Source organism: Pongo abelii, chromosome 2 (assembly GCF_028885655.2).
Source record: "Pongo abelii isolate AG06213 chromosome 2, NHGRI_mPonAbe1-v2.0_pri, whole genome shotgun sequence".
Lineage (NCBI taxonomy): Eukaryota > Metazoa > Chordata > Mammalia > Primates > Hominidae > Pongo > Pongo abelii.
Window position 1 is genome coordinate 132,645,161 of NC_085928.1, and position 23,828 is coordinate 132,668,988.

General features: G+C 35.9%; 1 protein-coding gene and 1 long non-coding RNA gene across 2 annotated transcripts in view; one reads left to right on the forward strand and one right to left on the reverse strand.

The window, feature by feature from the left end:
* ZNF385D (zinc finger protein 385D) overlaps nucleotides 1–23,828 on the forward strand; it is a 981,405-nt gene that overhangs the window by 327,780 nt on the left and 629,797 nt on the right. The gene's annotated exons all lie outside the window — the stretch shown is intronic.
* Nucleotides 5,404–23,828, reverse strand: part of LOC129058616 (uncharacterized) — a 60,263-nt gene continuing 41,838 nt past the window's right edge. Inside the window, exons 4-6 of the long non-coding RNA XR_008523858.2 lie at nucleotides 10,274–10,384; nucleotides 6,657–6,795; nucleotides 5,404–5,535 (exon numbers count right to left, since the gene is read on the reverse strand). This is a non-coding gene — a long non-coding RNA (uncharacterized LOC129058616). The remainder of the gene's footprint in view (nucleotides 5,536–6,656; nucleotides 6,796–10,273; nucleotides 10,385–23,828) is intronic.

Below are 23,828 nucleotides of genomic sequence, written 5' to 3' on the forward strand. Positions count from 1 at the left end.
ATTCATTCATTCATTTATTCATTCACTTATTTTCCATTACTTTATTTGATTGGGATAAACAAGAATATGGCCTAAATGGCATGTTTGTCATAGTGAAACCATGAATTGTAATGATTTTCTCCATCAGTCTTTATTTCAATTTACCTATTTGTCTATTTACTGCTTCCAGGGTATGAGGTCAGGAAAAGTAAATTGGGTTTTAAAAATTTGAGGCCGGGCGCAGTGGCTCAAGCCTGTAATCCCAACACTTTGGGAGGCCGAGGCAGGTGGATCACCTGAGGTCAGGAGTTCGAGACCAGTCTGACCAACATGGTGAAACCCTGTCTCTAGTAAAAATACAAAAATTAGCTGGACGTCGTGGTGTGCACCTGCCTGTAGTTCCAGCTACTCAGAAGGTTGAGACAGGAGAATTGCTTCAACACAGGAGGTGGAGCCTGCAGTGAGCTGAGATCACACCACAGCACTCCAGCCTGGGCAATAAAGTGAGACTCTGTCTCAAAAAAAAAAAAAAAATTAATTTAAAAGAAAATAAATAAATAATGTTTTGGAGTAATTTGCATCTGCTTTTATCCAATTTAATTGCAATATCAGTTGATATAGTAAAAGCGTAATACCAATTTTCCTACTTCAAGTCCTTTCTAACACAGTTAATGTTAGCTAATATTAATTTTTAATGTTAACCGCGTTCCAGGAACAGTGGTAGTCACTTTAAAATGATTATGGGATTTAATCCTTATAACCTATGAGGTGTGGGTATTATTATTCTTGTAATTTCTATTTCATAAACAGATAAACTGAGGCTGAGAAAATTTAATTAATTTGCCCAAGGTTGTACAACTAGTGAGTAGATTAGCTAGAATTTAAATCAGGTGTATGGGTTTCTAAAGCCTGAGTTTTAAACACAAATATCTTGCACAGGGTCACATAGCAACTGATCAGATGTGATAGGTTAAATTATTGGTTTCAATATTTTGTTTCTCGGTTTTACTTCTGACTCCCAACACAAATTCATGGAAAACGGAGTATATATTCCAACATCTTCACTACAGACTTAGCCATGTGGCTTGCTGTGGCCAATGCAATTTTGGTGAAAATGTGATTAGAGACTATGATTGCATAATTACTTTCTTGTTCTGAGTGGCTACTAATCATTCAGCCTGGGCGCCACAATGAGACACATGGAGCTAATTTGAATTGAACCTGCAGTTTGTAGCCAAGGCCAGCCAAACAATCTGAGATCAACTGATTCCAATCTACCCTCAGACCTGTAAGCATGAGAATAAATGACAATTGTTTTAATCCACTGAGTTTTTCTGTGGATTGTTACACAGCATTATTATGGCAATAGCTGATGTACACTGAACAATAGTTTTGAATTAAAACTGTCAAACTGCACCAACTGAATTTGATTTGTAGAGTTCTTTTTGTTTTATTGTTTTGTTTTTTGGTCAGAACCATTTTTAAACTTTCTTTTCTGTTTAATTGGAATGGCTTTAGGAAGATGTACACCCTATAATGGGTCATGGTTCCTAATACTACAGTTTTATCTTGGGTATCTTTCACCTGGTGACATTCCCACCTAAATGATCCTTGATGGAATTTTAGCTTATCGTCTTTGCCACGGTCTGTAATAGACAGCCCCTAAACTAACACGTGGTTTATATTTTATCTCATTCTTACTGTGCTCTCTAGGTATCTGTATCACATTGAATTTTTAAGGGTCAGAAAAGTGAATAGATTGTGAAAGTCAGGAACAGATATTCATTATTTTTGGTTGTTTATTTAATATAAATATACAATTTTTAAACAAATACATAATATACAATGAATTGATGTAATTTCAGAATCAGATAAAATCGGAGAAATTAACTCATTAAAAACTGCTAAGTTCATGCGGTAAAACATATGTGGCCTTTGGTCAATTCAATGATCTCATCAAAAGTTAGATTTAGTCAAAAATTAAAACCTAGAAAACAATGTTCATTACATACAGTCTACCAAAACTGAATCATGAAGAAATAGAAAATCTTAACAGACCAGTAAAGAGCAACCAAATTAAATCAATAATGAAACATTTCCTGTCAAAGAAGAGCCCGGGATCTGATGATTTTACAGCTTAATTCTACCAAACATTTTTTAAAATTTATGTGTGTGTGTTTTGTTGTTGTGGTGGTGGTGGTGGTGGTTTTTTTTTTGTTGTTTGTTTGTTTGTTTTTGACAGAGTCTTGCTTTGTCACCCAGGCTGGAGTGCAATGGCACAATCATGCTTCACTGGAGCTTCAATCTCTGGGGCTCAAGCAGTCTTCCCACCCCAGCCTCCTGAGTAGCTGGGGCTATAAGCGTGTACCACCACAGAGAGCTAATTGTTTTTTTTTGAAACCTGATCTTCCTTTTTTGCCCAGGCTGGTCTCAAACTCCTGGGCTCAAGCAATCCTCATGCCTTGGTCTCCCAAATTGTTGGGATCACAGGCATGAGCCACTGTACCCAGCCCCTAAAACATTTTAACTAAACTAATACCAATCCTTCTCAAACTGCTCCAAAAAATTAAAGAGGAATCATTACGATGATGCTAGCATTATCCTGATACCAAAGCCAGACAAGCATTTTACAAGGAAAGAAAACTATGGCCATTATTCCTGATGAATATAGATGCAAAATTCCTCAACAAAATATTAACAACCAAAATTCAATAGCCTATTAAGAGAATAACTCACCATGATCAAGTGAGATTTATTACTAGGATGCAAAGATGGCTCAACATACACAAATCAGCAAATGCAATATACCACATTAACAGAATGAGGAACAAAAAATATATCATTTCAACAGATGCTGAAAATTGAGCATCTTGTCATGATAACAAATCTCAATAAATAAGGTATAGAAAGAATCTATTTCGACACAATAAAGGCCATATATGATAAGCCCACGGGTATTAATAACATCAAACTAAATTTTGAAAGCTTTTCCTCTAAGATTAGGAAGAAGGCAAAGATGTCCACTATTGACACTTTTAATAAATATAGTACTAGTAGTTGTAGCTAGAGCCATTAGGCAAGATAAAGAAATAAAAGGCATCCGATGGGAAGGAAGGTGGAGAACATGGGTACACTTGTTTCTATTCATTTTTATTTGCACACAAAGAATCTGCCAAAAAAAAAAGAACACCCTATTAGAACTAATAAACAAGTACAGTAAAGTTGCAGGATAAATAACAAAAATTAACCGCATTTTTTATTTTATTTTATTTTATTTTTTTGAAATTGAGTTTCGCTCTTGTTGCCCAGGCTGGAGTGCAGTGGCACAATCTTGGCTCACTGCAACCTCTGCCTCCCAGGTTCAAGTGATTCTCCCATCTCAGCCTTCTGAAATGGTGCCCACCACCATGCCCAGCTAATTTTTGTATTTTTACTAGAGATGGGGTTTCGCCATGTTGGTCAGGGTGGTCTCAAACTCCTGACCTGAAATTATCCACCCACGTGGGCCTCCCACAGAGCTGGGATTACAGGCCTGAGCCACCATGCCCAGCCAATTAACAGCATTTCTATACACTAACAATGAACTATCCAACAAAGAAAAAGTCAAGAAAATGGTCTGTAGACTAAAAATTATAAAACATCAATGAAAGAAATAGAACAAGATACAGACAAACGAAAAGATATTCCATGTTCATTTATTGAAAGAATTAATAAATATTATTGTCCATACTATCCAAAGTGATCTACTAATTCAATGCAATCACTATCAAAATTCCAATGACATTTTACAGTTAAATGGAAAAAACAATCCTAAAATTCACTTGGAATCGCAAAAGACCCAGAATAGCTAAAGCAATCTTGAGCAAAAAGAACAAAGCCAAAGGCATCACATTACCTGATTTCAAAATTGACTGTAAAACTATAATAATCAAAACAACACGGTACTGTTACAAAAACAGACACATAGACCCATAGAACATAATAAAGAGCCCAGAAATAAATTCATGTGTTTGTTGTCAATTGATTTTAAACAAAGATGTCCAGAACACACAACAGGGAAGTGACAGTCCCTTCAACAAATCGGGCTGGGAAAACTTGACATTCACATGCAAAATAATAAAATTTAATCCTTATCTTGCACCCCATTGAAAAATCAACTCAAATGGACCAAAGACTTAAATATAAGACCTGGATCAATAAAACTACTAGAGGAAAGCCCCATGATATTGGTTTGGGCATTGATTTTTTTGAATATGGCCCAAAAGGCACAAGGAACAAAAAAGAAAAATAGGCTTTTTTTTCCAAAAGCAAATGGGATTACAGCAAACTAAAAAAATTCTGCATAGGAAAGGAAACAACCAATAGAGTAAAGAGACAGCCTACAGAAAAGGAAAAAAACCTTTGCAAACCACACATCTGGTAAGGGACTATTATCCAAAAAATATATATGGAACTCAATTCAATAGTAAGTAAACAAATAACCTGATTAAAAAATGAAAAAAATGAATGGATGTTTCTCAAAAGAAGACATACAAATGACCACAAGTAAGTGAAAACTGTTCAGCATCACTAATCATCAGGGAAATGCAAATTAAATCCACAATGAGCTATTACCTCATATCTGTTAGAATGGCTATTAGCAAAAAGACCAAATGTAGGTGTTGGTAAAGATGTGAAGTGTTAAAAGGGAAGCCTTGTATATGATTGGTGGGAAAGTAAATTAGTACAGCCATTATGGAAAACAGTATGAAAATTCCTCAAAAAATTAAAAATAGAATTACCATATGATTTGGCAATCCCACTTCTGGGTATACATCTAGAGAGTATAAAATCATATGTCAAATAGATAACTGCACTCCCATGTTCATTGAAGAAATATTCACAATAGCTAAGATATGAAATCAACCTACATATCCACCAATGATGAATGAATAAAGAAAATGTGTATATTTATGCACACAATGAACTATTCAGCATCAAACAGGAAGGAAATCCTGTCATTTGTAACAACATGGATGAGCTTGGAGGACATTATGTTAAGTGAAGTAAGACAGGCACAGAAAGACAAATACCACATGATCTTACTTATATGTTGAATCTCAAAAAATTTAACTCATAGAAGCAGAAAGTACAATAGTGGTTACTAGAGGCTGAGGAGAGGGGTAATAAGGGATATTGGTCAAAGAACACATAATTTCAATTAAAAGGAGTAAGTACAAGAGATCTATTGTACATCATAGTGACTTTAGTTAGCATATTATATACTTGAAAATTGCTGAGGGTAGATTGTTGCGGTAGATTTTAAGTGTTCTTACCATCACAGAAAAAATGTATGTGAGCTGATGCATGATCAAACTAATGCATAAATTAGCTTGATTTAGCCATTCTACAATGTATACATTTCAAACCTCATGTTGTGCACCATACATGTATATAATTTTTATTTTTCAATTAACAAGAATGTCAGAAGCCTTCATCGTTGATAGAGAAATCAGGTGAACTTGTTATTTATAGTCCAGTTACTGGTATAATTTATCTTAATTCATTATTGGCCACCTGAAAATTAATCAAAAATATATGTTCTTTGTTTATTCAAATTAGATATAATCTAATCTGGACACATATTTCCCACTTATCTGATGAATCTTATATAGCATAGTATAAAGTGTTTCTGATTTCATATTTTCCTTTGTTTCACAGTTTATAAAATGAATTCCACATTTACTTTATAAAATAAATTGTTTCTCCAAATACAGCTCGACTTAGAAAAGTGCCTGTTGTTGACCAGTATATAATATCTGCTCCAAATGAAATAATGATCAAGATGACACTCAACTCTACCTAGTTTAGTTAGAATCTAACTTTTCTTGAGTGAATTAATGAACAGGTGTTAAATTTCATAGTGGTTAAATGTAATTCAGTAAATCTCAATATATTTGCAATTGCTTATATGAATGAAGATGAAAGGAAAAAAATGATGCTTCATTAATATTAGTGGAAGAAGACAAGAAAATTACTTTTCTTCAGTGGTAGCTCTTAAAACATTTCACTTAGCACACATGGGAAAAAAATGTCTAGTAGATTTTTTTTCGGATTAAATATCAACAAAACAATTTAAAGTGAATTTTAGCCAATCTACAATGTCTTTTTTATATAAACATAAAATATAGTGGGCTGTCGGGGCATTTTTTTTCAGAGAATGTATCTATTGAGTATTAAGGAACAGTGATAGCGATAGTGAGGAATAAGAGGACTGGTAACATATGGTTAATGAAGCTGCAGCAAAAATGAGCAGTTTTAGAAAATAGAAGTTTATCTAGTCTACAAAAATGTGTGTTGGTGCTTTGAATTGAAACCCCATATGAATATTTTCCTTTGACTTTTTCCTCTTAGTGGCCATTTGTTTATTCCACTTAGCAGATCTCCTGCTGCCCACACCACTGTCATTTTGGTTGAAACAGTTGTGCTAAGCCACTATCATCAATTTTCCTCCCAGCTGAATCTGCCAAGGTTGACAATTATTATACTAACAAGTGCTTGTTCAGTAATGTTCAGTCATTCAGATTCCCTCCCTCATTATTTTTCTTCCCTGGAGGCAATTGATATGAATAGTCCCTAGCTCTTCACCTGGGGCTTGGGGATAGAGAAATTTGTTTAGATCTCCATTATGATTCTACCTCTGATTAGTGGCAAAGAGTTTGAGTTTTGAGTTTTACTTCTCAAGAGCATCTGGGGCCCCAAGTAGCCTTATAGAAATCGCCAGATCATGATCTCAGTGTCTCCAAGCTCTATCGGTTTGAGAGAATGGTCAGAAATCTGAAATACAAAAAAACATAGAAGTGAGATATTTTGAATAATACTCAAAAGTGATTACAGCATATTAGACATAAAATTATTTTTAAAATACCACCTTTACTCAGCCCTAGAAATGAGAGTAAAACCCGTAGAAAACTGTCTACACTATGGGGATGGTGTTAAGGGTGAAAAGTAGCACATGAAGAACTCACATCTGAATTTCTAAATACCTTGCTAAGAACTGGAAATGGGGTAGAAATTAAAAGAGAAGTGGGAGCTTGTAGGACTCTCTTCCTGGCTTCACAGTGGAGGGGTTCCCAATTCTGTGGAAGACCAGGCTGTCTTCTTGAGTTCTGGATTGCATCTCCCATTCCCATTTCTCAAGAGCCCCTCTCCTTTAGCTCTTTACTGGAATATTTCCATGCTTTTATTATGTTATATTTATTATATTATCATACCAAGCAATAATAAAATTTAATCCCTATATTGCACCCCATTGAAAAATCAACTCAAATGGATCAAAGACCTGGATCTCTAAAATTACTAGAGGAAAGCCCCATGATAATGGTTTGGGAAATTATTTTTTTTTTTAGTATGACCCAAAAGACACAGGGAACAAAAGGAAAAATAGGCTTTTTTTCCAAAAGCAATAGGGATCCGATGGGAGCTAATAAACAAGTACAGTAAAGTTGCAGGATAAATATCAACAGACAAAAATTAACAGCATTTTTGTTTTTTCGAGATTGAGTTTCACTCTTGTTGCCCAGGCTGGAGTGCGGTGGCACAATCTCGGCTCAATCTTTTTTATGTACCTCTCCCTATTCTGCAGCATACTTCCAATTACAGCAAATCACTATAAGGAAAGTTTCACATTCATCATCTCTTTTTCTCACAAAGAGGATGAGTTCATTTTCTCTCCTCCTCCCATTTCTCACATTTAGCTTAAGTTCTTGTCTTTTGTTTCATGAGAAACTTGAAGATCTTGGAAGAAAAGACTCCCACCACCAGCCTGCCTGCAAGTGCATCCATTCTCTCCGCCTTCCTTCCCAATACAGCACGTTAACCGAATGGCTCTTAGCAAAGGATAAATCTTTGCCCTGTATCCCATTTCATAACTTTCTAAAAACCTTTACTCCAAAACTCATCACCACCTTCCCTACATAATAAAATTCTCCCTTCTCCAAAACATAAGGATACGTTATAATATCCCCTGCTTTTATTGAAAAATTGCTCTTCTCAGTATTAAAATACTTAAAGTGATTCTGCCTGTGTCTTTTTAAAAATTTTTATTTTTTAATTTTATTTATTTATTTATTTTTTGCCTTGCTCTAGGAACTCTATCCCCCAAACACAATGGGCCAAAGGGTGCTCAAATGTAGGCCAGTTTGGGATGTGATTCGATCAAGCAGCCATTTTAGGACATGTACTAAACATTAGAGAAATAGTTTTAAAATACTGCCAATTAATTCAGATTTCCAAAGACGACTGGTCCCTTTCCTAACAAAGTTATCACCTTTGAGTAAACAAACAAATAAGTGAACCATCACCCCTCACTGGTGCCAATTCATCTTTAAGGAGTACTTTTGTGACTATCCATGCAGGCTGTTCTGTACCATACCCACCAAATCCTGAGGCCAGTACATTTAAAAAAAAAAAGTTTTTCCCAGGTTTCGTGTTTCATCTGATCACCATGTTTCTTTGTTCCTCTTTAAGGCAAAACTTCCTTTAAAGATCTGAGAATATTTGCTGTCACTTCTACCTAATGTTCTTTTTTTTTCTCAACCCACTCCAGCCTGGACTGAGGACTTCCGGTCCTTGCTAGCTGTTGGTTGGAGGCCTCCCTCACTTCTTTGCTACATGGGCATCTTCTTAGGGAAGCTAGCTTTATCAAAGCAAGCATGCAAGTAGAGTCAGAGAGAGAGCAAGCAAGATTTTCATCAGATTTTTATAGCCTAATGTTGGAAATGACAACCTGTCATTTTTACCATATTGTATTAGTTAGAAGCAAATCTCTAGGTCCAGCCACAGACAATGAGGTGAGGCTGCAACAAGGTCTTAAAGACCCTGAGGCAAGGGTCACTGGTGGGGCATCTCCAAAGTTACCTACTACACTCCCTCCTCTGCTAGAAGAGAAGGCAGGGACTATAATGTCTTATTCACTATACTGTACATCCTCAGCCTTTAGAACAATGTATGGGACATAATAGTTACTCAATATTTACTTGCTCTTGCTGATTTTGACCAATATACGAGTAAATATGTTTACGTAAATAAATTTGATTATACTTTCCTTTGTTTTAAAATAGAATCATGTTTAAAATGCCACTCAGTTTGTATCTATGCTTATGTTTGTAGCATGCATGGTTTCAGCATGTTTAAAAAATAATTAACAGTTTAGAATCTGGGCCACAGACCTCAACTATAAGAAACATAATAATTCACTCTCTAATCTTTGACAGTGTTTGAACTGTACATTGTTTTCAATACTTCCAATTAGCGAGATTTCTTTTTTAAGGCTTGAAAATTCTAGCCGTGATTATATCATTGATAAATTTAGTGTATTGTTTTGTTTTCTTAACATGAGAGATAAATAACACAAAGGACTTTCTGCCTTGTTACTTGTAAACCAAATGACTGCAGCTTTATTCTCTGAGTGGAAAAAATGTCAAGGAATGATCGTGTGGCACAGTCAGCCACAATGTACTTCTCAATTTGGAGCCTTGTTAAGCTCTGAAACATTTCAGTCTGTGACTGGGTTAATAAGATTCAAAAATTAGAGGATTACAACTGATCCTAGTTGAGAAAATTAGAATTTTAGGTTAGTCCCTTGATTTGGTGATGGCAAAGTTCACACTTCCTGTGTAATATAGAATTTACTTAGACGTATGTCTGTGATCTTCCAAAGATAACCAAACACATCAAGATCAGGCATAAGGGTTTGTTTTGATTCTGAGCTATAAGCAAAATCTGGATGTTCTTGTTTAAATTAGACCTTTACTATAACTTCTTAGGGTGTTTACTGAGTTCTGGCCAATACCTTTTCTTAGTGAGAAGATTCAGACTTTTGATCCTTTAGAGGAGTGAAACTTGGAAGGGAAGCAATGGGTGTTTTATGGGCTTTCCCAGCAGAGAAGTACATCACCAGAGCTTCATAGCTTTGCCAAAAATTGGACCTGGATGATTATCGAGCTCTTGGAAATAGCTTCTTGTAAAAGAATTATGTGAATACCATATAGTCTGTTTTACTGCAGAACAATACCTCAAGATGCTCAACCTACCATATGTTTTGTAACACAAAGGAAAAACTTTTTTTTTTAGCCCTATCACAACTAAGTATAGAAATCTACATGCATGGCAAAGAAAGTTAAGTATTCATCATCAACTATATAGTAATAATAATGGCTAAAATTGGGCACTTAATATGGGCCATACACTAATCTAAGTTCCTTGTGGGTATTAATAATGTAATACCACAACTCTAAAAGGAAGAGACTGTTACCTTCATTTTGCAGATTAAGAAATGAGGTTTGTAGAGGATTCCCAGTTTCATAACTAGTGAACAGTGACAGAAGAGTTTGGATCCAGGTAGTAGGATTCCTTGAATTCCAAGCTGGAAATACATAAGGCCGATTCTAGTCCCATGTTTGACCCAATCTGATAAACCTTTGGTAACATATTTATGAAGTAGTTACGTACCCACTAATTAACACCACTATGTTTCTCCTATTAAAACACATTTCCAACTTTTGTAAGGCATTAAAATACTGCTAAAAGTTTATACTGCTCTTAATTCAGCCACCAATAATTGCTTTGTATAAATCTACTTTTCTTTCCATATGAAATTCTTTCTTCAATATTAGAACACAGATATTATAACCTGATTGAATTGTCCATTTTCCTACCTAAACATTCCTTCCTGTTTTTTTCAACCATTCCTCAAGTTTTATGTCCTCCAAGCACATTTATAAATCTCAATTGAATAAACACCAGTTCTTCAATATCGCTCTTAAAATGTAGTTTCTGGCACCTAAAACAATCTTTCAGGTGTAATCAGTTAAGTGCAGATCAATGTAAATATTGCCACTATTGCTATAAACAATATACATTGATCAATTCAGTCTGAGCCTGTTTTAGTGTTCAGATCACCCAGTTGGTTTATACTGAGTTTAATGGCATCTAAAAACCCTAAGAGATTTTTAATATTAATAATATTGTAGTTAAGCTATGCCTTCCACATTCTGTATTTTAAAAATTGTTTTGAATTTTGTAATTGATATGCATTTTAATTGTGATTTTGCTTGGTATAACTTTAACACTTGGCTTAATGATTTCTGACTGATTTTCTTTGTATTATCCTACTTCTCCAACTTGCAATTCTTGTGGTTGTATGGAGCTAGGTTTCTCTCTGGGGTGGGCATGGGATCCATGCCTTGCCAATCAGAGTAATACAGATGCCTGGCTATAGTACAATGTGAAAACATGGCCTATTTCAGAGCCAATGATATACAACCATGTGTCATTTCTAGAGATTTTTAAGAGAGTTTTTCTCTTCAACTAGACCTGAACCAAAGAGGGGTAAAATATCAACCCTTTTGGTGACAGGAACTTGCTCAGGAGCCAACATAGAGGAAAACAGAGAAGAGAGTGACAGAGGGTGAGAACTTGCCTAATGACAGCTTTTGAAACCCATTCATGTATTTACCTTTAATGTCCTCCTTTAGATTATATAGTTACTTGAGCCAATAAATGCGATTCTCTGCTTCTATACTAAGAACCACTGAATTGTACACAGAAAAAGAGAAAACTGTATATTATATAAATTATATCTCAATTAAAATAAAACTTCCCCCACAAAAAATGACTCTAGCAAGCAAGACACTTGACCATTGCAAACATAGCATATTTATTGCCTTTGTACTTATTTCATTTACTCTATTTTTTCTATTCCATCAGTGTTTTTGAAATTCTGATTCTATCAGCCTTCTATCCTAGCTTTCCAGCATCAGCAAATTGAATAAGATAGTCTCTTCTGTGTTTCCCTAAACTGTAGACCAAAAATTGCCAAGTCTCCTGAAGTCTAAGACCTTGTTCCTATAATTCTTTATCGTGTCCAAAAAACATACCATCATACCATCTGAGACTATGTACAGATTTAATAACCCATTCAGAAAACATGTGATTATCATTATTTCTTTTCATCTATGTGTGATTTCTGAAATTTATTTTTCCCCATTTTAGAAAATCAAAATTGCAATTTCCCATCACCCATCAGGACTGTAGCCTCTGGAGTCACACTGCTGGGCTTGCAACCCTTTATCTGTAACACATTTTTTGTTTGATGTTGGACACATTAATTATTCTCTATGAACTTAAGTTCACTTATCTATAAAACGACATAATAACCAAACCTTCCTTAAAGTGTAGTAAGAATTAAATGTGAATAATACGAAGAATTTCATCTTGTGTCAATTAGAATTACAGCAGACAACAGATGATATACTCAAATTAGGATAATTTGTAAAAGGTTTAATAAAGGAAACATTTACAAAGATGTGGGCTATGTGTAAGGAAAATCATGAGGGTAATGGTGAAGTTGATCTCACCCTAGACCTATGCAATGAGAGGAGGGAGCAGTTGCAGAAACTCAAGAAGAGGAGAGTTAGGTACACACTGAAATATTGAGACGTGGCCATTAGTAGGAGTGCATGGCCAGGTTGAGGCAACCGTGCATGGCGGGAGCAGGAGGCCAAATATTCAGCCTCACGATCCTCCTTATTTCTGATCTCCTGCTAGGTATCCTAATGGCTACATCCAATTCAAAGTCAGAAGACAAGGGAGCCAGTTGTAGCAGTCTAGCAGTCAGTATAGATTAGCCTTTCAGTCATAGAAAAGGGTGGAAAAGGATGAAGAGTGGTACTGAAGAAGAAAAGGGAAGAAAGACATCCAGGAAAAACTTAACTCCTAAAATGGTGTACCCTAATAAGAATTCTTTTTTAAGAAATAGTTATTTAGTTATAATATTCGGGCTCTCTAAGAATCCTGGGGTGTAATTTGCCTAGATTTGCAATGAATTTAACATGAAGCTGTGCTTTCTCCTTTGTTATATTATGTATTAGGTTGAATGAAATTGTCATTTTGTAGGTCAAAAATAGCTTAATGCCTAGACTTTTATATAGTTCAAACTAATATACTAGACTTGACTCCTTTCTAGCCTGATGCAACTAGGATTTAGGTTACATTTTGAGTAAAGAGAGAATGATGAAAAATTTGGCTGGAGTGGTAGACTGGAGACAGGAAGATAAGGGCACTGGATGCCATGCTAAGTTCTAAATTTACCATGTACTAGTTGAGAAGCCACTGAAAATGTTAAAACTGGGGTGTGATGCTATCAGGCCTGATTTTAGGAAGTTGACATTTTCTGGGAATAGCATGCCATCTGCCCCTAACAATGAGCCTGCTTATACATAGAGGTTTTTTTTTTTTTTTTTTTGTCTTGGATTATAGCCAAATCGACAGTGTTTATTGTTACTAATATTTTTAGAAGCTTCCATTCATCATTCACATCAGTCGAATGGACATCCTTAGAGGTTTTTTACTACTTTTTACATAGTTTTGCTATATGCTTCCACTTCTGGCTCATTTACATGGTCTGCATAGGGATCATTTGTAATTATTTTGCTAACATTACATAGTGAGAGCCCATAACTTCTTCAGATCACTACATAAATTACAAGGCATTGTTAAAATGAAAGATAAAATTATGTGATTATAATTTAGATACTCTTCATTGAGTCATGCCTGATCATATTTATTATAACTTTGTTATAATAAAAATATATATATTTATATATAATAAAATAAAATATAACCTTATTATATCTTTGTTATGATAGACACAATAATGACCATGTTCATCACTTCAATGCACATTTTTAAAATGTGCTTAACTACACGAGCTAGGGTATATATTTTTTCCTTAGTGTGTATGAAATCTATAATCTTAACATCCGTTATCAAGATCCAAAGTTCTTGATGCTAATATATTTAACTTTTTGTTTATTAGATCCAAAAGAATTAGAATTAAATTTCCAAATTACGCTAGTTTTTTCAAACTTTTGATTAAACTGTTAAAAAAGTAAATGAGGAGTGTGTTTCAAACTGTGCTTTTAGTAGAATAAATTTTATTTCAGCCTGTAGATTATAATGATAATGATGACAACAGCAGTACAAATAACATTTGCCAATGTTATCCCTGCTCCAGTCTCCATTTTAACTATTGCATGTATCATTTAATTGCTTTCCCCAACTCTGTGAAACAGGTGCTACTGAAGTAACTGAGGCCAAGAAAAATTAGGTAACAGGTCCAAGGGCATGCTGATAATAAGTGAGAAAGCCAGTATTCTAAGCTAGGCAGTTTGACTCCATGGATTATGAAAGTGGTCCCAATTTATAGTTTCCTCAGTTAATTTAAGAGCCTGTCTCTACCACATTTTTATCTTTCTAGAATGTTTTGTAATTTCAATCAAGAAAACGCCTTCATGTGTCATTATTCATCTTGTTATCTCCTACACATCTTAGTTCAGCAATTTGCTCTAGGTTGGTGCCAAATAAACCCAGATGGAGTTCAATTTCATATGCCTAACATTTAAGTCTTTAATCCATCTGAAATTAATTTTTGTATAAGGTGTAAGGAAGGGATCCAGTTTCAGCTTTCTACATATGGCTAGCCAGTTTTCCCAGCACCATTTATTAAATAGGGAATCCTGTCCCCATTTCTTGTTTTTGTCAGGTTTGTCAAAGATCAGATAGTTGTAGATATGTGGCATTATTTCTGAGGGCTCTCTTCTGTTCCATTGGTCTATACCTCTGTTTTGGCACCAGTACCATGCTATTTTGTTAGACCTAAAACCATAAAAACCCTAGAAGGAAACCTAGGCAATACCATTCAGGACATAGGCATGGGCAAGGACTTCATGTCTAAAACACCAAAAGCAATGATAACAAAAGCCAAAATTGACAAATGGGATCTAATTAAACTAAAGAGCTTCTGCACAGTAAGAGAAACTACCATCAGAGTGAACAGGCAACCTACAGAATGGGAGAAAATTTTTGCAATCTACTTATCTGACAAAGGGCTAATATCCAGAATCTACAATGAACTCCAACAAATTTACAAGAAAAAAACAACCCCATCAAAAAAAAGCGGGCGAAGGATATGAACAGACACTTCTCAAAAGAAGACATTTATGCAGCCAACAGACACATGAAAAAATGCTCACCATCACTGGCCATCAGAGAAATGCGTATCAAAACCATAATGAGATACCATCTCACACCAGTGAGAATGGCAATCATTAAAAAGTCAGGAAACAACAGGTGCTGGAGAGGATGTGGAGAAATAGGAACACTTTTACACTGTTGGTGGGACTGTAAACTAGTTCAACCCTTGTGGAAGTCGGTGTGGCGATTCCTCAGGGATCTAGAACTAGAAATACCATTTGACCCAGCCATCCCATTACTGGGTATACACCCAAAGGATTATAAATCATGCTGCTATACAGACACATGCACACGTATGTTTATTGCAGCATTATTCACAATAGCAAAGACTTGGAACCAACCCAAATGTCCAACAATGATAGACTGGATTAAGAAAATGTGGCACATATACCCCATGGAATACTATGCAGCCATAAAAAAGGATGAGTTCATGTCCTTTGTAGGGACATGGATGAAGCTGGAAACCATCATTCTCAGCAAACTATCGCAAGGACAAAAAACCAAACACCGCACGTTCTCACTCATAGGTGGGAATTGAACAATGAGAATACATGGACACAGGAAGGGGAACATCACACTCTGGGGCCTGTTGTGGGGTGGGTGGAGGGGGGAGGGATAGCATTAGGAGATATACCTAATGTTAAATGATGAGTTAATGGGTACAGCACACCTGCATGGCACATGTGTTCATATGTAACAAACTTGCACGTTGTGCACATGTACCCTAAAACTTAAAGTATTAAAAAAAAAAAAAACTAGTAGGGCCACTCTTCTTTCTCGTATTGTATTCTAAAAGAAGGGTTTTATGGTAGAAGGTGCTCTTTGCTTGTTTTTGCAATTTGTAAGCAACCAAACTGTTTTATGATTATAAAAATGAAATAATTTGTTTTTTTCCTAAAAAAAAATTCATATGCCATATACTCATATCACTACTATTTCTTTCCATTTTTCCTTTCTCGGTTGAGTATTTTCCACTATTTCCTTTCCCCTTGGTTTGTGAATTTCTCGATAGGTCAGTTTTCTTGTCAATTGATATTACTCATATGCTTTTCCTACTGAATTCATTTTATGTTTAGAAGATATATTCCAATCATTTCTCATTGGGCCAAAACTTGGTTATATCTTTCTCATCACAGTTACCAGTCTGCCCTAAAATATGTATTTGGTTGATTAACTGTGATCTGCTTTGAGGAAAAGTGATTATGTCCTGTATTCTTCCCTGTTGTTTACCTCTGAGAAGAATTGAGTACCTTCTCCTCCATGAATCATTTCCTTTTCACCTGAGATTCTCAATTGATATAACTTCTACTATTATAACCACATTTTTTCTCTAACTACTGTACATGGTTGAATTTCGTGCATGTCATTTTAAATACTCATGGTAGAGTTAGGATTCCTGCCAGGATACCCTTGTCTTCTTTTTATCCAAGGTGTCAAGGCTCAGAAAAACACATAAGTCTTATTTTGACTCTTCATTTTCCATCTCTGCTTTTCTCTTTTTAACTATGTCTTTTATCTTGGAAAAAAACTGTGAAAGTACCACCTGTGTCCCTAATCATCTATCAGCAAGCCACTGGCAAACTAGTGTTTCCACTGCCTGGAACTCATAACAAGATCCACAATATTTTTAGATCCTAGAATCCTCTTCATTTTTCTGCAGAGTGGTCATAATTTTGGAGTCTACATTCTGCGTCTTAGAATGAATCACAGCCCCTTATTTCTTTCAGAAATTCCCCTTGGAAACACTCATGGCCCATTGCTTGTTTTCTAGGGGTCTTGCTGATTAGGTGGGGGTTTCAGAGAATACTGCTGTTAGGCTGATCTGGCTAGTTAACTTTCTCTGCCTCTGCTACATTTCTACCATTATGACAATTCATCAAAGACAATTACTTAAGCAAACACTCAGAACTTAGGTCACAGTATTAAAAAACAAACAAATTTTAAAACTAATTTTAAAATGTTGTTGTTCAGAAACCATCTTTTATGGTTTGTGTTCTGTTATGCTCTGGGCTTAACTGATAAGTATTGGATTTCTGTTTTTAATGAAAAGGGAATTATACTTGGATTTAGTGCAGCATTTTGCTTAACATTCAAAATATCTTTTAAAAGACAGGAGAAGATATTGCTAGCACTGGGAACAAGACTGTCCAGCCCTGTTTCTCATAATTTAAGTGCCATTATTTTGACCTATGAGGACAAGGTTGCAAAGTTTTACCTTTCCTTCTTAGCATACCAGTTGTATTGAACCCAGTTATTTTTAATTGCGATCAAACTGAGTGATACAAGTGATTTAACACACTTCATCCAGAACATTTTATGTTCACTTTATAGTTCATTGATACCCAAATGTAGGATAACATTACTTTATTCAATGTTCAGTGATTTTCTTGCATGAACAACAGTATATAAATCAAAAATGTTGACTTTATGTCCAAATCTACAATGTTGACTTTATGTACAAATTTTATGTACAAAACAATATAAAAATTAAATGGTACCATTTTATAAATTTTTCCTATTGATACGTTTTAAAGTATTTGACATGTAAATCATGAAATACTATTATTCTGTAGGATAAATTCAACATATCTCTGGGCTTTTAGATATTTTTTATTAAATTATCATATACGTTTCTTTCACCTAGAATATCAAGGACAGTTTTAAAATGTAAAATATTTTCTCTGATTATTGCTGTTTTACCATGTCTAATGATACTTACTTTTTTAATATTTATTGAGTTATTCTTGAATTAAAACATTTGTGAAATTATAATATTCTTTAAAATGGGTCTGTAAGAAAACTGGATTGTATTAACATTTTATTATACCACTTATGAGGTTATTTGATAGCTCCAACATCTATTTCTTTTGTGGTACAATGTCTTAAATATATGATATTAATACATGTTTTTACAATTCAAATCGAATTCTTTCTTCCTCATTTTAAATTGCTTTCTGTAAAGAATTTTACCATGTAACTTCTGCTTTTTGAGATCAAATTTACAGTAATTATGGTGGGGTGTATCTTAGTTTGGGCTGCTAAGACTAAGACTTGGTGGCGTATAAGTAACAGAAATGAATTTCTCACAGTTCTGGAGGCTGGAAGTTGAAATCAGGGTGCTGGCGTGGTCAGGTTCTCATGAGGGCCATTTTCCAGGTTACAAACTGCCAACTTCTTGTTTTGTCTTCATATGACTGGGAGCAGGGAGAGGAAGACAACTCTATTGACTCCTATAAGATCACTAATTTCATTCGCGAGAACTTCGCCCTGAAGACCTCATCTAATTCTAATCTCCCAAAGTCCTCATCTTATAATACAATCACATTGGGGAATAAAGTTTCAAGATATGAATTTGGGGGGAACACAAACATTCAGTCCACAGCAGGGTGTTAATATAATGTACTATCCTGATAAGATGGTTAACCATCTCGGTTTGCTTAGGACTTCTAGGGTTCTCTGAAAGCAGGACTTTACGTTTTAAAACAGGGACTGTCCTAAGCAAACCATCTCAGGTTTCCTGGAAAAAGTAGTTGCTCAGCACACAGGATTTTCAGTATTAAAACAAGGAAAGTTCTGGTTGAAGTAGGATGAATTGGTAACCTTACATCCTGATTATAGATTTTAATTTAGAGAATTTTTAGTCATAGTGCTTGGTAACTGAAGTGAATAGTAAAGATAATCCAGTGTAACCTACTACAGTCAGACTGCTCAAATATGGGGTTCTATGGAAAATTGCTTTTTATGTCTTTAATTTATTCTCAATCACAGATTGTTCAAGGAATATAGTAGACATTGTTCTTGTTATAATCACCTTAATTTCTTTGATGATAGTTCATCGAGTGATTTTAGTTTGCATTTTACTCTCAGAATGCATTTCTCTGGGTGGTTACACTGAACACTGATAGATACTACCTCCTTCTGTGTCATACTCATAATTTCAGTGAAATTTAAGGTTTTTAAAAATATATCTATTCCCTTTCCTTCAAAACAATTTCCCTGGTTCCATTAGCTTATGTCCTTAACTCATATCACTGTGCATTTTTATTATTATTATTATTATTTTTGGAGCCAGCCTTGCTCTGTCACCCAGGATGGAGTGCAGTGGCATGATCTTGGCTCACTGCAACCTCTGTCTCCTGGGTTCAAGTGATTCTCATGCCTCAGCCTCCAGAGTAGCTGGGATGACAGGCATGTACCGCCATGCCAGGCTGATTTTTGTATTTTTAGTACAGACAGGGTTCCACCATGTTGTCCAGTTGGGTCTCGAACTCCTGAGCTCAGGCTATCCACCTGCCTCAGCCTCCTAAAGTGCTAGGATTACAAGAGTGAGCCACTGTGCCCGGTCTCACTGTTCATTCTATACTCTTTGATCTCACAGCATGGAATCAAAATGTCTTGGGCAGAAATTCAGTCTCTGAATCTTGATTCTGTCTTCTTCCTCTCAGTCTGCAGTATAGCACAGGGTCTAAGAGCAAGAGTTTTATAACGGAATGATGCAAATCAAACTTTCATGCTACTATTTGCTAGCTGTGGGACCTTGGGCAAGTTACTTTACCTCTCTGTGCCTCAGTACTCTCAAATGCTTAATTAGGATGATAATGGGAACTCTAACTCTTAGGGGTAATTGTGAAGGTTAAAATTAATACATCTAAAGCATGCAAATCAGTCCAGAGCATATAGTAAGTACTCAGTAAGCATTAGTATTAATCCTGATTGTTTTTTAGCCGACCCCATAAGTTACCATTTACCTAAATGCCCTTTCCCTAACCGCCTGCTTTTATTTGTTTAGTACTTGTCAGTGTGTAGTTTAATTTGCCAGATCTATGTTAACCTTAGCGCTAAGAAAGTCACCTCTGTTACTAGTTCTGTACACTGCTTAGGACCATATATATAGGGAGTGATATGGTTTGGCTCTGTGTCCCTACCCAAATCTCATCTTGAATTGTAATCCCCATGTGTCAAGGGAAAAACCTGGTGGGTGGTGATTAGATCATGGGCATGGTTTCCTCCATGCTGTTCTAGTGATAGTGAGAGAGTTCTCATGAGATCTGATAGTTTTTAAAATGACAGTTTCCTCTGCGTGTGCTCTCTTGCTCTTCTCTCTCCTGCTGCCTTGTCAAGAAGTACTTGCTTTTCCCTTGCCTTCCACCATAATTGCAAGTTTCCTGAGTCCTCCCCAGCCTGGTATAAAGATAACATGAAAATGTGGGAGCCACTTTGGATCTGGGTAACTGGCAGAGCTTGAAACAGTTTGGAAGGCTCAGAAGAAGACAGGAAGTTGTGGGAAACTTTGGAAGTTCCTAGAGAGTTGTTGAGTGGTTTTGACCGAAGTGCTTATAGTAATAGGGACAGTGAAGTCTCAGCTGAGGTAGTCTCAGATGGAGATGAGGAACTTATTGGGAACTGGAGCAAAGGTCACTCTTGCTATGCTTTAGCAGAAAGACTTGTAGCATTTTGCCCCTGCCCTAGAGATCTGTGGAACTTTGAACTTGAGAGAAATGACTTAGGGTATCTGGTAAAAGAAATTTCTAAGCAGCAAGGCATTCAAGATATGGCCTAGCTGATTCTGAAAGTGTTTATTTATATGTGTTCACAAAGGGATAGTTTGAAATTGGAACTTATGTTTAAAGGGGAAGCAGAACATAAAAGTTTGGAAATTGGCAGCGTGACCATGCAGTAGAAAAGAAAAACCCATTTTCTGGGTTGAAATTCAAGCCTTCTGCAGAAATTTGCATAAGTAACAAGAAGGCAAATGTTAATAACCAACCCAATGGGGAAAATGTCTCCAGGGCATGTCAGAGATCTTCTCAGCAGCCCCTCCAATCATAGGCCCATCATAGGAGGGAAAAAATGGTTTTGTAGGCCCAGTCCAGGGACACGCTGCTCTGTGCAGACTCAGGACTTGGTGCCCTGCATTCCAGCTGCTCCAACTCCAGCCGTGGCTAAAAGGGGCAAGGTGCAGCTCAGGCCATGGCTTCAGAGGGTGCAAGACTCAAGCCTTGGAGGCTTCCACATGGTGTTGGGTCTACGGGTGTGCAGAATACAAGAGCTGAGGTTTTGGGAACCTGTGCCTAGATTTCAAAGAATGTAGACAAATATCTGGATGTCCAGACAGAAGCCTGCTGCAGGGGCAGAGCCCCTCATGGAGAACCACTACTAGGGCGGTATGCAAGGGAAATGTGGGCTTGGAGCCCCCACAGAATCCTCACTGGGGCACTGCCTAGAAGAGCCGTGAGAAAAGGGCTACCATTCTTCAGACCCTAGAAATTTAGATCCACTGACAGCTTTCACCTTGCACCTGGAAAAGCTGCAGGCACTCAACACCAGCCTATGAAAGCAGCCACGGGGGCTGAATCCTGCAAAGCCACAGGGGCAGAGCTGCCAAGGTCTTGAGAGCCCACCCCTTGTATCAGGATGTCCTGGATGTGAGACACAGAATCAAAGGAGACTTTGGAATTTTAAGGTTTAATGGCTTCCCAGCCAGGTTTCAGAATTGCATGGGGCCTATGGCACCTTTGTTTTGACCAATCTCTCTCATTTGGAATGGGAACTTTTACCTAATGCCTGTACCTCCATTGTGTCTTGGAAGTAATTAACTTGTTTTTGATTTTACAGGTTCATAGGTGGAAGGGACTTGTCTCAGATGACACTTTGGACTTGGACTTTTGAGTTAACGCTGGAATGAGTTAAGACTTTAGGGGAATGTTGGGAAGGCATCACGGGTTTTGAAATGGGAAAAAGACAGGAGCTTTAGGAGGGGCCAGGGCAGAATGACATGGTTTGGCTTTGTGTCGCCACCTAAGTCTCATCTGAAATTGTAATCTTCATGCCTCAAGGGAGAAACCTGGTGGGACGTGATTGGATCACAGAGATGGTTTCCTCCATGCTGTTCTCATGATACTGAGGGAGGTTTCCCAAGATCTGATGTTTTTCAAAATGACAGTTTCCTCTGTGCACTTTCTCGCTCTCTTTCTCTCTCTCTCTCTCTCCCTCCTGCCACCTTGTAAAAAAGTTGCTTGCTTATCCCTTGACTTTCACCATGATTGTAACTTTCCTGAGGCCTCTTAAACCATGTGAAATTATGAGTCAATTAAACCATATTAGTCAGAGTTCTCTTCGAGGGATGGAACAAATAGGAGATATATATAGATATATATCTAGATATATATCTATATATATAGATATATATATAGATGAGTCAATTAAATTCTGAGTCAATTATGAGTCAATTAAACCATATTAGTCAGAGTTCTCTTCGAGGGATGGAACAAATAGGAGATATATATCTAGATATCTATCTAGATATATATCTATACATCTAGATAGGTATCTAGATAGATATCTAGATAGATATCTCTAGATAGATATCTAGATATATATATCTATAGATATAGAGATAGATATATATATCGATATAGATATCTATATATATCGATATATCGATATAGATATCTATATATATCGATATATCGATATAGATATCTATATATAGATATATATATATAGATATATAGATATATAGATATATCTATATATAGATATCTATATCGATATATCGATATATATAGATATATATAGATATATATAGATATATATAGATATCTATAGATATATATAGATATATATAGATATCTATATAGATATATATAGATATATATATAGATATATATAGATATATATAGATATCTATATAGATATATATATAGATATATATAGATATATATATATCTCCTATTGGTTATTTGTATAGGAGATATATATATGTGTGTGTATATATATGTATATATACATATATGTATATATGTATATGCATATATATACATGTATATATGTATATACATAAATATACATGTATATGTGTATATATATATATATATATATATAGGAGTTTATTAAGTATTAACTTACATGATCACAAGATCTCACAATAGGCTCTCTTCAAGCTGAGGAGCAAGGAGAGCCAGTCCAAGTCTCAAAACTGAAGAACTTGGAGTCTGATGTTCAAGAACAGGAAGCATCCAGCATGGGAGAAAGATATAGACTGGGAGGCTAGGCCCATCTCATTCTTTCATGTTTTTTTCTGCATACTTTATATTTGCTGCATACTTTATATTTTCTGCATACTTTATATTTGCTGGCAGCTGATTAGGCTGTGCCCACCAGATAAAGGGTGGGTCTGCATTCCCCAGCCCACTGACTCAAATGTTAATCTCCTTCAGCAACACCCTCACAGACACGTCCAGGGGATCAATACTTTGTATATCCTTCAATCCAATCAAGTTGATACTCAGTATTAACCATCACAAGTCCACCCCTTGTCAACTTGAACCCATACACATCTCCTGAGATCATACATAATCTTCAAATAAAGACAATAATGTCATAATTGTGCCTAACACAATACAACTATCCTTCATACAACCAGAAATGCACCAAACCCCAACCCAAATACTATTACAGAAAGTTAACAACACTTAAATGTGATATGAAGTCAATAAATCTCAAGTCATGTGATAAAGAAAAACGAAATAAAAGGAAGACATTTTCTTAGTACAAGTGTATACATGCATAAACATGTTTTTAACAAAAGAAGAAGGAAATACTCATGACAACAGTCCTCGTTTCCATAGCTGGTCACGTGGTTATAGCTGCTATTGATGATTACCTTTCTTCTACTATTTATTCTGTGTTTTCTTTGCCTTCAGCAAGCACCTTAGCAGGTCGTGGGTTTTTTCCTGGTGGTGTAAACCAAACCTTCATTCCTGAGGGGTCTG